The sequence below is a fragment of the Thamnophis sirtalis genome, unplaced genomic scaffold, assembly GCF_051295495.1.
Source record: "Thamnophis sirtalis isolate CommonGarterSnake01/CBP01778 unplaced genomic scaffold, rThaSir2_p1.2 scaffold_2, whole genome shotgun sequence".
Lineage (NCBI taxonomy): Eukaryota > Metazoa > Chordata > Lepidosauria > Squamata > Natricidae > Thamnophis > Thamnophis sirtalis.
The window spans coordinates 143,441,920-143,454,335 of NW_028261382.1; the positions used below are offsets into that span (position 1 = coordinate 143,441,920).

Genomic DNA, 12,416 nt, shown 5'->3' on the forward strand with positions numbered 1-12,416 from the left:
TCAAGTGTCCCTGCCTGACAATTGTTATCATCTACTTACCATAAAGTAATAAATAAAGCTTTGATTTTATAATCTATTAAGCAGGGAGAAGAGAAAGATCCACCCAAATCACAATTTTTTGAAGAGCTATTCCTCCAAATAATAGATAACTGGATTTTGCAAGATTAATTTAGGTCATGTGAGCAAGTTGGAAAGCTATGGAGCTTTTCTGATTGATAGGCTTAGATATTTCAGAAGGACCAAATAAACAAAATTACCATTTATTTTCTATGAATTCCTAATATCTGTGCCTACCATATTTTCTCCAAAGCTGCCTAGGGTAAAGTTCATATCATTACGTACATGAGCTGTTTCAAGAATGATTTGCAAAAAATAAGATTTACAGACCACAAAGAGCTGGATTAACAAATTGTGCTAAGCAAAATCCAAATAAATTACACTACATTTAAAATAATTGTAAATCAGTATGAAATAGTTTAAGACAAACAAAGGCTATCTGCCCATTCATAGATTACAGTATGTAGTAATTTGTCCAAAATGATCCTTGTCCTAATTTTGAAAATCTACATCGCTATATCCCATTAGCATGGCTCTTTATTTGTTTTAATCTAATCTATTTCAATATCAAGATAGGTGGCATCATCTAGGCAACACTGGCCAATAGGATTTTTTTTAAAAAAGTTTTGGATCTGGATAGTACTTTGAATGGAAGATCATCAAGGTATCCTAGGTGTATAGTATGGACTAGAAAGTTGAAAAATACCCTAGAAGAAGACAGTGAGAATGCATCATTGCCTTTTATTTCCATCTCAATTGTGATATGGTTTTAAGGAAGCCTGATTTCAAAGGGATTGAGAACAATGGAAAAGAAATTTAACACAAGCAGAGCCAAACCCACCCTAATATTTGATGTGGGGGGGGAAGCATATGTTAATTTTTTTTTTCTATTCAAATTGTGTCTGATTCTTGAAGACCACCTGGACAAGTTCTGCAATTTTCTTGGAAAGTTTTTCAGAAGTAATTTGCTGTTTTCTCCTTCGTAGGACTAAGAGAAAGTGACTGGCCAAGGTCATCTAATGTGCTTTGTGTCTAAGATGGATCTAGAACTCAGTGTCTCCTGATGCTTTAACCACTACACCAGACCGGCTCTTTAACTACTCTGTTCTGACCTAGGCTTCACCAAATCACGAAACAGACTCCTTATCCCCAAAAAACCTCTTTTTATTTGGCTAATATGAATTCCTAGCATTCATATCCAGCAAAGTCCCAGCAAACAGTCTTTCAAGGGTGAATTGCAAACACAGACCTTTTCAATCCTTGGATAGTTGCCAGGTTGATAGCTTGCAGACACAACACTGTACAAGGAAATACTTGGCAAGGAGTCTCTCAGACAAGCAAATCTTCACACTAACAAACTAATTGTCTCCTGCAAACACCAATTCCCTTTTGCTCCTATTTATTTCCTATGGGAGGAACCATTCAGCGTTCCCTTGTGCCTTTACTCTTGAGTCAACCTCTGTTCCTTAATTGTTCCCCTGTCCTGAAAGTTCTGCGCATGCGCACATCGGGAACAGGCTCCAGCTGTTCTTCAACCCCACTCATCTCTGACTCTGAAGGTAGCTGATAACTGTCAGACGGTTGTGGCCAATGTTCCCTCTAATTTTTTTTCAGTGTGTGCGGAAAAGTATAGTGTTTGAGCAGCACATTTTCATGTCTGAGCACCTGAATGTTTTTCACAGATGTTTCACAGAGCAATTGATTTATAGGATCTGAATTGGAATGGAGAAAAATGGTTTTGTGCATGAGTGTGTGTTTGTGTGTGTGTGTGTGTTTGTGTGTGTGTGTTTGTGTGTGTGTGTTTGAGTGAGCGAGGGATCCGGTAAGGGAACTGTGCCTATTTAGAACAGAAGATAAATTATTGCAAATATGATCAGTCTAAGATAAGTATGGGAACAGGTTGGGCGGTAGAGAGAAAGTGATAAAAGAGTAGGAGAGAGGAAGAGAGGAAGAAAAAAGAGGGAAGAGAGACAGAGAAGGAGAGAGAAAGTGACAGAAGAGTGGGAAAGAAGGAGAGAGAAAGAGACAAAGAGAAAGGATGAGACAGAGACAAAGAGGAGAGAGAAGGAGAGAAAAAGTGACAGAAGAATGGAAAAGAAAGAGAGAAAGAGAAGAGAGACAAAGAGAAAGAGGATGAGAGAGACAGAGAGAGAAGAGAGGAAAGAGGAAGAGAACATCTCATTTCAACCCTGAGGTGCAAATATTCTTTGATTGGTAATTTTATTTGTCCATTTACTATCCAATACTCTCATTCCTCCTTAAGTTCATCAAGAATTTCCTTCTTTTTATTGAATTTATCACAATACCTTGAGAACAACTTTTTCAGCATAGCTTTACAGCTATTTAAAATATATAGAAATTTAGGTCACGTTTTCAGAACATTAGTCTACTATTTATAAGTCACTAAGTCAAAAAAACAGAATTCAGAAAGTTGTCTTCCCTTTTTGTAATTGCCTATTGTCTGCTTAACTTTTTACCTACATTTTTGATAACTGATATTCACTGTTGACCCAAGAAGCCCATCGTAGAAAGAAACCCTCCATATGAACTTTGTTTGGTTTCCATGGAATGAAGTTGGTCTTTTTCTCAACCATACAGTAGCATATTCTTTCTAAGGAGGATATAATCAAGATAGTCCATAATTGCCTACCAATCTAATAGTATAGCAATTGACAATCTCTTTATATTTCAACTCTAACTCTTTCAGTCTTAAAGGTTTGGTGAGGAGAAATCCAAAAATTCTTTTAAAGAGTAAAAAAAATGCTTTCACAATTGCATCCATGGAGACATGTATATATTATGCACAACACACAGAGAAACAAACTTAACAAAGTGCTAAGTCTGCCCACCAACTAACGAGAGAGGGAGGGAGGGAGGGAGGGAGGGAGAGAGAATCCCTCCTTCCTTCAGCCCAACACTCTCGCTGGCATCCAGGCCAGATGAGAGGGACTGCAGAGGGTCTCCTAGACTTAGAGACTGCAGAGGGTCTCCTAGAGTCCGCCCAAAGACCAAACAGAGAAGCAAAGAGGCAGGAGAGACGAAGCAGGAGAGATCAAGCAGGAGCCAATCCGGGTCATTCCTTCCAAGAGGCAATTTTCCCATTGAATGACTCGCTACCCTAGACTCAAGGAGACCCTCTGCAGTCCCTCTCATCTGGCCAGGATGCCAGCGAGAGTGTTGGGCTGAAGGAAGGAGGGATACTCTCTCTCTCTCTCTCTCACTCTCCCTCCCTCTCTGGCAAATCTGAGCAGCCGCTGCTGGGAGCCCATCCCATGCCTTATCCCAACCCCCACACCCCTTCTCTGAGCTACTTACTTTCTGCCTTGTGGATCTAGAACTGATTGCTGTCTCCAGGCTGGCTCTCCTCTCCTATTATGGTGGAAGGTGTCTCACAAAAACCACTGCGCGGCAGTTGGAAACTGCTGCGTGGTGTTTTGTTGCCACGTGCGCGTCCGTGCAGCCGCGCAACTTAGAGGGAACAGTGGTTGTGGCCCCATCTCTGCCTCCGATGCAGAGCACTCATCAGAGCCTTCCCAAGACTTTAGGACTGGTCCATGTTCCTCCCCATCCTCCTCATGTCCGAGTTTGCTGCCAGCTCTGCTGGCCTCTAGCAGGCCACAACATACTCTTTATTGAGAAGGTGCCAAGTATTCTTACCAAACAAATAATTAAACCAAAGATTCTCAGAAAAGTTCTATAATCTGCTCTATTTACCCATTTCGTAATGGGTATAAGCAGTGCTATAAACTTTAATTCATTACATTTCTTAAAAAATATTGACCAACCATAACTATATTCCTCCACATCCATACTTCTTTTTTTAAAAGAAACTTTAGAACGGTAGACCATTAGACAGTGATGGCAGTTTTCTGGAAATTGAATTTCTCAATCAGGATAACTGCTGTGCTACAGTCTATCCATAAATGTTGACACTGCAACCCTGTAGCTTCCTTTCACACACGCACACACATGCGCATGTGTATGTGTGCATGTGTGTGCGTGCGTGCGTGCGTGCGTGTATAATATTATAATTTCCCAAGGGCATATATCATGTATTTCATGTACTCTGCAAAGCATTAAATATATTTACAGTGCTATGTAAACAGTAAGGCAATAATAATTTACAGCACAGTTGTCTAACCATTTGGCTTGCCTAGGCAGCATTGACTGAAGTGGAATTATCTTGGGACACATATAAAATATATAATATAGTTAATGTATATAAATAACAAGTTTCCTTTTTTATATATTTTTTTATTATCTTGTAGGGCTGCACTAGCTGTCCAGGGCCTTATGCTGTCTGTGGGCTGCAGGTTAGACAAACCTTATATACAGTAAATATTTAAGTATCATTATAGTTGTTGGGTTGTATAAATCTTTTATCTTTCTTTGTGAAATGCACTTTTGACACATACTTGCACCATTAAAAATAACATGATTGCAAAATAACTTAATGGATACATCTAAAAACCTGGAAACTATGCTGAGAGAATAGTTCTGGATATTGTAAAAATATTTTGAGCTACATTTTAAAAATTGAAATTTCAATGTCTACTTCATTGAGCCCATTTAGCAACAAATTCTAAAAATACTGAAATAACATCGTAGCATTGCATGTTAAATTTGTTTCAGTTCTGAAAAAATCAACTATATTTCTGGGGAGACTTCTCGATATCAGCTGTTTTATTCCAACTGTGTTTGGTAAAATTATGGTATAGAAAGGCCAACATTTTTTCTTTTTTTTATAGTTACAATTTTGGCAGAACTATTCTGAGAACGGAGAGAAGAAATGATATAAGTTCCATATGGATAGCAGACTTTTTAGCTTGGCTGACATTCACTGCTTGGAAACAATGCACTCATTACAGATGTACTTAATTTTACCATCATCACAAGCTGCTACAAATACACTAAGTCATTTAGTAGGATTCCATCTCCCACTGCTATAGTTGTACATTCTCCTCAAAGCTCGACTTCCATTTATGAACTAACTGATATAAATCACAGATTGAAAGCAAGTAGTTAGAACACTTTGGATTTTTAATTATGCATTTTAAGCAAATTAATTAGTAGTAATTTGGGGTATGGAAACTATGCCTAAAGAGAGTGTTTTCCATTCACCCTCCCTCCCACCAAATAAAAACAAAGAAAATATTTCTTATTAAATAGGATAGTGCAAATGTTTTGTTATATTAAAAAACAGGCTAAATATCTTTAAAACATGCTTTAGAAATATCTTTACTCCAGTATTTCCCTTTCTTTCTGCATAATACTCATTCCAGGTATTGTTTTAAACTGTCCTACTCAGGTACTCAGAACAGAAGAACCAGACTCAAATAATAAAGCATTAACATTAAAAGACACTAACTTATTTTTTGTTAGCATAATTTGTTTTCCAAGAGATTTGGGCATTTTTATACGAGGAGATTTTATTATTTGTGTGTTTTTAAAAATGGCTGAGATTGTTACAGATACCCATCCCATGCTGTTGCTACAAAGTTGTTTGTGTAAGAAAGAGAGAGAACACATTCAAATGTGTTTCAATCTGCTTGCAAACTGAATACATAACTTTTTTTTTTTTTTGGCTCAAGGGTCTCCTATGTCACAGCCATTTCTTTTCCTTTTGCATTAATGATTATCAGATGCTCACATAAATAACAGGAGAGAGACTCAAAGGACATTTAGTCTGAAATTGTTTTGTTAACAACAGTGGCTCTTCTGTTCCTCTAGACACTGTCCATGTATCCAGATGCAAGAGTCCCAAGACTGAAGTTGCCACGAACAAAAAGGAGGATGAAAAAATGAACTGCCAAATAATACTGAGAAAGCTATTCACAGCTCCCATTCTCTCTTTTGTTGTCTCTCACACATATTGTTGCAAACATTATGTGAAATGTATCTCTTCATCTCAGTGTGGAATAATAAACAAGAGTGGTAGAATGAGACTAAGTCAAATAAATAATAAACTCATTAAGTTGATTGGGATGGTTATTATTTTTCTCACCTCATTTGACAGAGTTGTTAGGAATGTAAACCATTATCACTTTTGAATTTCTTATGAGAAAGATGAGATCATTAAAGCCATTTAAGAAATGATATTGGGGGGGGGGGGAGAGATTTAAACATTTAGCAGCAAAGAGATAACAGCAAACTCTACCAGGAATAAAAATGTTGAAAATAATGAAGGTTTCATTTCTACTGTGCAACTTTTCCTGTTCTTTTAGGATACAATACTGTCATTTCCTTATAAATCTTCCCTATTCTATTACTGAGCAACAGATCTCGCAACAAATGTATCCTCTATATATAAAGTGATTGGCATCAGGATAGAACAAAAGAATCAGGCCCCCTCCAGGATTCCTGCCTCTTGCATACATCAACATTCAGCTTGTTGTATAAGTTAGCACTACTATGATAGATCTCATTTGAAATTGAAATTTGAAATTTAATAAAATTTGCATGCTGCCCAATCCCATAGGACTCTGGGCGGCTTACAGTGACAAGATAAAAAAATAAAATTAAGAATAAAAAATACAGTTTTTAAAAATAACACAACATCCATTCTGTCTAGATGGGGCTGGACATTGTTCAGCAGCCCCAGGCCTGCCGGAACAGCCAGGTTTTGGTGGCTTTTCGGAAGGCTGAGAGAGTGGAAAGGGTCCGGATCTCTATGGGTAGATCGTTCCACAGGGCTGGAGCAGCTACAGAGAAGGCCCTCCCCCGAGGGGCCGCCAACCGGCATTGGCCGGCCGACGGCACCCGGAGGAGGCCCAACCTGTGAGATCTTATTGGTCATTGGGAGATATGTGGCAGGAGGCGGTCTCTCAGATAGCCAGGTCCTAAGCCATGTAGGGCTTTAAAAGTAATGACTAGCACCTTGAAGCGCGTTCAGAGACCAATAGGGAGCCAGTGCAGCTCGTGGAGGATGGGTGTAATGTGGGTGTATCTAAGTACACCTGATATCGCTTGCGCGGCTGCATTCTGGACCAACTGTAGTCTCCAAACACTCTTCAGGGGCAGCCCCATGTAGAGCGCATTATAGTAATCAAGCCTTGAGGTGACGAGGGCATGAGTGACCATTTGAAGTGCCTCCCGGTCCAGGTAGGGCCGCAGCTGGTGCACCAGGCGAACCTGGGCAAAAGCCCCCCTGGTCACAGCTGACAGGTGGTATTCTAACATCAGCTGCGAGTCCAGGAGGACACCCAGGCTGCGGACCCTCTCTGAGGGGGTGTAAAATTTTACCCCCCAGGCTAAGAGATGGAATGTCTGGACTATCCTTGCGAGGCAACATCAATAGCCACTCGGTCTTGTCTGGATTGAGTGCAAGCTTGTTCGCTCCCATCCAGACCATGACAGCCTCCAGGCACTGGCACATCACTTCCACTGCTTCGCTGAGTTGGCACGGAGCGGACAGATACAATTGAGTATCGTCCGCACTCCCACCTCCCGTAATCGTCGCAGAAGGATACCATGGTCGATGGTATTGAAGGCCGCTGAGAGGTCAAGAAGCACCAGGATAGAGGAATGTCCTCTATCCCTGGCCCGCCAGAGATCATCGGTCAGCGCGACCAAAGCAGTTTCTGTACAGTAACCAGGCCTGAAACCCGACTGAAAGGGATCCAGATAATCTGCTTCATCCAAGGTCTGTCGGAGTTGAAAGGCCACCACCTTCTCAACAACCTTCCCTACAAAAGGGAGGTTGGAGACTGGACGGTAGTTATTAAGGATGGCTTGGTCCAGGGAAGGTTTCTTAAGGAACCTTAATGGTAAAGGTTCTAAAAAGACACCAGCAATAAAAGAGAAAGCAGGAAAGGTAATTTCTGTCCCTGTTGTTTTCAGTGCCCCCAGATTGTTGGGACAGCCACAAAAGCTGAACTAACTTGAAAGACTAGAGATAAAGAAGGGATGACTGAGAATTTTATCTCCTCACAAAATTTCTCTCCACATTTTCACTTCTTATCATCTAATTTAGAATGTTAGCTCTTTGGCTTTATGGAATTGAATTTTAATTAATGTGAAAACGCTCTTTGCTTTCGGACATTTCTAACTGGTGTAGTTTTCAATCCACCACAAATCCTTTGAAGTTTATCTTTAACCATCTTCATTTCTGCAGCCTCCAAACAATGAGAATAGATAAGGAATAATATGATCCAGTGAATTCTCCCTGTTGCTGACCTAAATACACAAAGAAAATAAATTGCCAGCACCCTACTGCCATCCAGGTTTTCAATAAATCCTGTGAGCAGCTGTTACACGAAAAAAGTGCCTTGGTGTAAAAGCATCATCTATTTGTATCAAAATGTCTGCAGTTGCCATTATGCTTTAAAGAATGCATGGCAGCTCTTTTGCAACCAAAAACTTTCAAACCAGCTTTATCAGTGGTTGTAAGTGCTGCATAGCCTCTGTATGAGGGAGGGAGGAATGTGAAGGTATGGTTTGCTTCAGCTTAGGGGCTAGGAAGTGATTGAAGCAAGAATTGGGTGCATATTGCTTATACAAAAGATCAGGAAAAAACCAGTGCACGGTTTTTGAATCTTTGTTTTTTAATGTGTTTGTAAAATTAAGAAGAAACTGACTAGGATATTATCTGCTCACTGGTAAAATTACTAAGATTCCTTCCTTAGCATAATTCAGCACCAGTGGCCATTGTGCAAACAGCTGTTTGCATCCAGGAAAAAAAGAAAAAATCCAGCATCACAGAAGAAGAGGACCAGTGACTTTATTCTTTTGATTTCAGATGAATTAGTGTGGAGTCTTTAAGGACACATGACCTTGAACAAGAATAAAAATAAATGTAAAAAACACAGTGGAAAGTTTGACGTCCAAAAAGGCAGTATTTTTAGAAGGAATTTCTTATTTTCTAAATAAGCCTAAAAATGTCAAGCAAACAGTTGATCATACGAGAACGTATCAAATGAATTTTTTTTTAAAAAAAGCAGATAGCTTAGCATTCAAGAAGATATGAGTTCTATAGAAATAGGCTGCCTATTATTTTAAAAAAATTAGAAAATATCTGTTAGTTCAGAAGAACTGCAAGATAAGATTAAGCTATAAACCTTGGTATGATCGATAATACAAAAAAGAAGTTGTCGAAGGCCTTGAGCTGAAGAAAGAATGTGCTTTATATGAAACATGCAGTTGTAGCTTCTTTAAATGAATATTTATTTATTTAACTCCATCTATAAAGCCACCCATCTCACATAATAATTCTGGATGGCATACATAGAAACAATTAAGAATACATAAAAACATTCAATCAATCAATATAAATTAAAATAAAAAGAAGATAAATAAAAAATGCAGGAAAACATACAGAGGGTGCAATCCATTAACTCATATAATCAGCTAACAGGCTCCACTCTACCATGGAATCCCAAGCTAATTAATAGAATCATAGAAGAAACATTTAAGGGCCTTCTGGAAGACCAATATATTATATACTAACACTATTGTCATTATTAACTAAACTTCTAACCATATGATTCGCTATCTTTTTGGGGTTTTCTCCACTTTTATTTTTCAATAACACAAACAAGCTCTGGCAACATATTGGTTCTGCTATGTCTCCACGACAATGCCTTCATCTTGTTCTCAGTCCATGAATGAGATAGGGTTAACTATTCCTTAACAATACCAGTACTTCACTATCATTTTCCTTCTAATTCCAATACCCTTTTTTAAACTATGGAATCAGTCCTGGATAATATCATTGCCCAGGACTGAGGCAAAGGAAACTAGATAATCAGAAGATCCAAAACATGTTTGGGAATCATATATGCAACATTAAGTTTTAATAACTGGTGAAACAATACAACATATATACAAAAATGGGTCTTTTCCCTTCAATTGATACTGATATGTAAGGACTTTTTATTTTTATTTAGCTTCAAAAGCAATATTAGTATTGTAAAATAGGAATTATAGAATCTTAGCAGTTCATACCTTCCTAGTCTTGCAAAAGATTGTGCTCTCCTTACAAAAATGGAAAATATTAAGATGTATTCTCTGTAACTGTGCAAACAATTATGAAAATCTTTTCCTTGAAGATTTGAAAAAATCAGCTCCAACAGATTATTTATAATTCCTACAACAATTTAGAATGTATGCTTTCAATGGTCTGGGTCTAAGGAAGAGAGAACAATTAACATGTTTAACATATTTGCTTTCTAATGAGATTTTTATATTAAAAAAAATCCCAAATTATAAATTAAGTGGTGTAATAAATATTAACATAGAAACAGGAAAGAAACAGTTGGTAACAAGCAGAATAATCAATATTTTGCAACACAGAAAAACCAGAGAGATACATACTGTATAAAAGCTAAATATTGCAAGGCAATTTATGAAACATAATCATTTGACCAAAGCAAAAAGAAGTTACATCAATGCTGAAAGAGGCAAAAGTGCATTATATAAAAAGTTCAGGCTATTTTAAAGCTTTTTAAAAAGGCTCCAAATTTATCTTCATGACACAGGACACATGTACAAACAGTTAAATTAACTTTTATTTATCATTTTCATCAAGGGAAAATATCTATCCCTCAAGTTTTTAACTAAAAGAAAGAATTTGTAATTAAGAGTATCCAATTGATCATGACGCTTTGCAATTATTTTTGGACTGGTGGCTCAAATCAAATGTTTGCACATATGATATTAATATTAATATTACTGTCAATAAGCATCAGATTATGAGAGATGGGTATATAGTAAATTCTATATATAAATTCCATAAATAATTGATATTTTATGTATGTTAAACACAAATGATTTCACAGATCAGCCTATCAATTAAAAATATTGTAGCTGTGCTATTCTCTGATGGCAAAAATAACCAGAAGTCTGATAATACCTTTTATTGATTACAGGTAATCCTTGATTTACAACCATTCATTTACCGATTATTCAAAATTACATTGACACTGAAAAAAGTGACTCATGACCATTTTTTACACTTACAACCATTGCACATGATCAAAATTTGGACGCTTGGCAACTGGCATGTATTTATGATGGTAGAGCATCCTGGGGTCATGTGATAATCTTTTGCGACCTTTTGACAAGCAAAGTCAATGGGGATTCAGATTCATTTAACAACCATGTTACTAACATAATAAATACAATGATTCACTCAGCAATTGTGGCAAGAAAAGTCATAAAATTAGACAAGATTCACTTAACTGTCTTGCTTAGCAACAGAAATTTTGGGTTGTAAGTTGAGGAACACCTATAATTGATTTCATTAAAAAGACATTAGCTTCTGTGAGCTTTAACTGACTTCATCAGATGAGACTAGCTAATCTGGGCATCTGATGAGATGAATTGCAGCTCACAAAGTTTATCTTGCCAGTTCTATAGCAACACCAAGAATCTCTGGCTGAAGAATAACTTTTTCAGAGATTTTCTAGACATTGCCACCTTGTGGATATATCTTTATATCACTTCTTATGCAGCTTACTGAACATTTAATTTCTGTAATGCAGAAGTTATTAATGGGGTAATTTAAATTGATGTTATCTTTTTGCAATATCTTATATTTATTAGTTAATCATTATGAATTTACTATAGCACTGAACTGCTTTATTGATTGTGTAGATATATAAGCATCAACATTGATTGTAATATTGATGTTTTGGGATAATTGTTTAATACTTTTAGTCAAGTACTTTAGACTTCATATCAAGAGAATGGTGTGTATAAATATGACATTTAATTTATTGTCTGCTTAGTAATGCAACAAGTATTCAGAACTTACTTTGTATATTCATCCACGTGTAGTGTCTGCTTAGATGAACTCTTTCTTGTTGCAATTTGATACTAGAAAAGAAAATATAGCAATTTTTAGTTTAACAGAGAATAGAAAAAATATCCAGTGCATTGCCTTTGTACATCCTGATTATGATGTCCATTTAATCTTGTTTTAGAATCCTCATATCTGAGTAAGATATCTGAACATTTGAACAAAGCATTACTTTTTCATGCCAATGAGCAGGTCTCACATCCTTCGGGATAATGAGGACGATGGTGCAATCCTTACACTACAGCTTATAGAAGCTATTAAATAAAATACCCCTAGGGCATATCATTGAATCTGTTTAAATGTTGCATCATGCAGCATAAAACTGTCCAACCACCATCACACACAAAAAAGCAGATTCTTCTCCTTGAACAGTGGTTCTCAACCTGTGGGTCAGGACCCCTTTGGGTGTCGAATGACCCTTTCACAGGGGTTGCCTAAGACCATCAGAAAACACATATTTTCGATGGTCTTAGGAACCGAGGCACCAATTTTATGGTTGGGGGTCACCACAACATGAGGAACTGTATTAAAAGGTCATGGCATTGGGAAGGTTGAGAACCAC

At 37.4% G+C, this 12,416-nt stretch overlaps 1 protein-coding gene across 3 annotated transcripts in view; it reads right to left on the reverse strand.

Moving 5' to 3' along the window:
- MAPRE2 (microtubule associated protein RP/EB family member 2) overlaps positions 1–12,416 on the reverse strand; it is an 81,165-nt gene that overhangs the window by 52,332 nt on the left and 16,417 nt on the right. The window contains exons 2-3 of one of the 3 annotated variants that reach the window (XM_087707094.1): positions 11,810–11,871; positions 10,000–10,180 (exon numbers count right to left, since the gene is read on the reverse strand). The gene's annotated coding sequence lies outside the window, so the exon portion shown is untranslated. Of the gene's footprint in view, positions 1–9,999; positions 10,181–11,235; positions 11,252–11,809; positions 11,872–12,416 lie in introns of those variants that run through there. The other 2 variants (XM_087707095.1, XM_087707093.1) reach the window with 2 other exon arrangements.